We start from the raw sequence: 4050 nt of genomic DNA on the forward strand, positions 1-4050 counted from the left end.
CCAGCTGTGTTTTCTGAGAGCACCAGCTCTGTTCCTCCAGATAGGCACTGCTTCAGTATCCTTTTCTTACAGTTGTGCAAGACAGAAGAAGTGAGGGGACTATGAAGATCTGACCCTGAGTGAAAATAGATATTTCTCATAGTGTGCAGTGGAAGAAGAAAAGTATTTCTGACCTTGGACACTCATGAGGCAATGAAAAGCCACTAGCACCAGTATTGCAATGTGCCAGCAGCTCTTGCCATGGAGTAGTCCATAGGTTTTAAGACTCCTCCTCAAAATCTTTTGGCTCGCTGTTACCCTTGCTGAAATCTTAGCACAGACTTAGTCAAGTGGCTAAAGCCTGCATGGTGCACCATCTCTATTTTCCTCAGCAGCATAATATAGTCGCAGAATGAAGGATGTAATGAGGGTGATAAGGAGTAGTAGGAAGCAGGAAAAGGACAACACACTTAACTGCAACAGGTGTGCCCTGGTTGAAGAGTTGCAAAATCAGGTAATAGAGTTACAGGAGACAGGAGACTTAGATACATCAGGGAGGCTGAGAAGGAGTTTGACAGATTGTTACAACCCTCTGTGCCAGAGGAAAGCCAGACTACCAGAAGGGGTTAAGAAACACATAAAAAGACATGTAGGGAGAGTGAGGAGGTCACTAACACTGGGACATGGGAAGGGGTTAAAAAGAAGAATGGTAAAGGGATGAGAAAAAGGACCAGCAAAAGGAAGTCTTCACCTCCCAGTCCCGATGTCCCAGTCCAGCTAGATGTGTCCACACAGAACAGGTCCCTAGCATTACAGACGAATGACACAATAACTGGCACACAAAAAACTGGAACCAGTTTCAGTACCACAACCTGCCCCACAGACAATGAAAATCAAAACTAGCCCAACTAAGTAAAGGAGGTGGGTGATAGTAGTAGGGGACTCAACCTTGACAGGCACAGAAGGACTCATCTGTTGGCCTTACCCGCTCTCAAGGGAAATGTGTTGTCTCCCAGGAGTGCAAATCAGAGATGCTACGGAGAAACTGCCAAGCATTGTCAAACCTGATGACTACTACCTGCTATTAGTATTCTATGTGGGAGCCAGTGACAAAGCCAACAGAAGCCTACAAAACATTAGGAAAGATTACAGAAGCCTGGGAGAGATGGTCAAGGACTCTGGTGCCTAAGTAATCTTTGCATCCGTCTGTGAGGTCTGGGGTGAGGGCTATGAGATGGCCAGAAGAACTAGGAAGGCCAATAGTTGGCTGAAACAATGGTACCACAGTCAAGGCTTTGGGTACTCTGACCTTGGGATATACACAGGTGAGCTTGGTCTGACTGGCATGGATGGGGGTCACTGGACAAAAAAGGGGAAACGTATCTTTGCTCAGGGGCTTGCAAAACTTGTAGAGACAGCTTTAAACTAGATTTGTTGGAGGAGGGGGACACCTGTTCATCCCGATCCTGACAGTTGAATGCCACCACCTATAAAGGATGCCCAGAACACAGCAATGCAACTGGTGAAACTCCAGCCAGTGTGTTGGGTTCATCTGAGGGCTGGCTCAAATGTCTCTACACAAACACACATAGTATGGGCAACAAACGAGGAACTAGAGACGTGCATGCACCTGTGTAGATAGGACATTGTGGGTATCACAATGGGTCTCCTACAACTGGAGTGTTGGAATACAAGGGTTTAGGCTTTACAGGAAAGACAGACTGGGGAGATGAGGAGGAGTAGCCCTATGTGTCAATGAACAACTGGAAAGTGTGGAGCTCAGCCTAGGTGTCCTCAATATAAGAAGGACATAGAATTGTTGGAGCTCCTCCAGAGGAGGCCACGAAGTTGATAAGCAAACTGGAGCACATCCCCTATGAAGACAGGCTGAGGAAGTTGGGGTTGTTCAGCCTGGAGAAGAGAAGACTGCATGGAGACCTCATAGCAACTTTTCAATATCTGAAGGGCCTACAAGGGAGCCAGAGAGGGACTCTTTCTTAGGAACTGGAATGACAGGACAAGGAGTAATGGATTCAAACTGAAGGAGGGGAAGTTTAGGCTAGATATTAGAAAAATGTATTTTACTGTGAGAGTGGTGAGACATTGAAACAGGTTGCCCAAGGATGTGGTGGCTGCCCCAACCCTGGCAGTGTTCAAGACCAGGCTGGATAAGGCCTTGTGCAACCTGATCTAGTGAGGAGGTGTCCCAGCCCATGGCAGGATGGGTTGGGACTAGATGACCTGTAAGGTCCATTCCAACCCTTAAATTCTGTGGTTCTATGATAATGTGGAAATGGGACCCATACATGCAGTAAATACACAGAGAGCAAACAGGCATCAAGTTAGAATACAAAGAAGCACAAATGGCTTCATCCATGGAGGTGTGTGAGGTGATTCAAATTTGAATTGAATGAAGTTGAAACTGATTTAATATCACATAATGAAAGGAACCAAAAGAATGTACGACTTCCCCAAAACATGATTGCTTTATGCACGAAGGTATTCTTTGTTTTAAACCTGAGAAGTGATGACTCCAGTGTCCTTGTCTGCATAGTTGCTAGTGAGAGGATTTTTGTGAGCTGCTTTGATGGATTCGGTTCATTTTCTATAGAACAATAACCAAAGAAGTAACTTAGGAATGTGTTCAAAGTATCTGAACTTTCCCAGGATAGCCAGATCTTAGGATCCAACACTGAAGGACAACATATTAGGCCTTGAGCACTTTAAATCCTTGGTCGTGTCCATCTAAAGTAGTGTCATGAAGATTGATGAGCTGCTAAACTTCAGCATCCTGTATGGAGAGAGGCTTTTCTATTTTTTTCTTTTTTCCTTTTTTTTTTGTTTTTTTTTGTTTTGTTTTGTTTTAGCCCTCTGAATCTACCCTGTTTATAGTGACCCAACTCCAGCAGAAGGATGTGTGGAGAGACTCAGTTTTTGACCTTTTGTCTGGGTCCTGAGAGATCAGACCCCAGCTGGTTGATGAGATCCTAGAATTTACATTTCCTGCTTCCTGGGTAAATGCTGCCATTGGGAAACCACAGGTTTGAAAGAGGCTTTGGCTTCCTGGAAACAGTCACAGGCATATGAGTCTGAAGGTTGAAGCTTAGTATCCTCAGTATATGCAAGCAGTTACGGGGATTTCTTAAATTCAGGAAGTTGCTCAAATAATATAATTACTTAGTTTACAATATGTCCTACATACTACATTAAGAAACACAATATTCCTTCTATAGACATGACAGCCAAAGGTACCACAGGAGTGTGCTCTTTCAAATGGGTTAACAATTTCCAAAATCAAAGGTCTAAAAAAAGCAGGCTGGGAAAGCAATGGTAGGCAAGTGCTCTGTCACTGAGCCTCAAGCGTGAATTGAAATGTTAAAGTACAAGGAAGGGGCAGCCTGAGAAAAAATGTTGCAGAATCATTGCATGGCCAGGCCACCTGGACTGACAAATGACTGTATAAAGGGCCTCTTTTAAACTTTACTCTGCTGCCATGTCAGAAGAAACCCTGAGATCTTGAAATAAATGTAAAAGCTGCTTTTATAGTGCTCTGCTCTGTGCTGAGAAGAAAAGTAACTCATTTTCTCCTGTACTTTCCTGTGTCACGTAGGGGTCTGAATTGAGTTAAGTGATCCTAATCTCACAAAAGAGCTTTTGTGGTGGTTTATTGCTAGTGTTCTTCTTTTGTTAAACAGTCAAAGATCGTGTAACCTCTGCAAATCCAGGATAGGCAAGGGTATCTGAATATTCAGATATGTCTTTAGTTTCCAGGGTTGAATAATCTGCTAGGATTAAACTGTGTGTACTGAGGATGAGACTTTTAGAATATGCAGAGGTTTAGTCCCATAAATTTTCCTTCAACTTTATGCAGCAAAACCTTAGTTAATTTTTTAAGTAGAGGCTCTGTTTGAGCAAAATTTGAGACACTGACAATAGAGAAGTGTTTCTAAATTATTTTAAGCTTGCTGGGCGCTTTTTCTTTAAGCCTGACTAAAATGGTGGTGTGAGATTGTGATGGTGGTTCACAGGCATAAATGTAATTTTGGCCCATGCTTCTCAGAAATTCATTCT

This window comes from Acanthisitta chloris, unplaced genomic scaffold (genome assembly GCF_000695815.1).
Source record: "Acanthisitta chloris isolate BGI_N310 unplaced genomic scaffold, ASM69581v1 scaffold1269, whole genome shotgun sequence".
Taxonomy (NCBI): Eukaryota; Metazoa; Chordata; class Aves; order Passeriformes; family Acanthisittidae; genus Acanthisitta; species Acanthisitta chloris.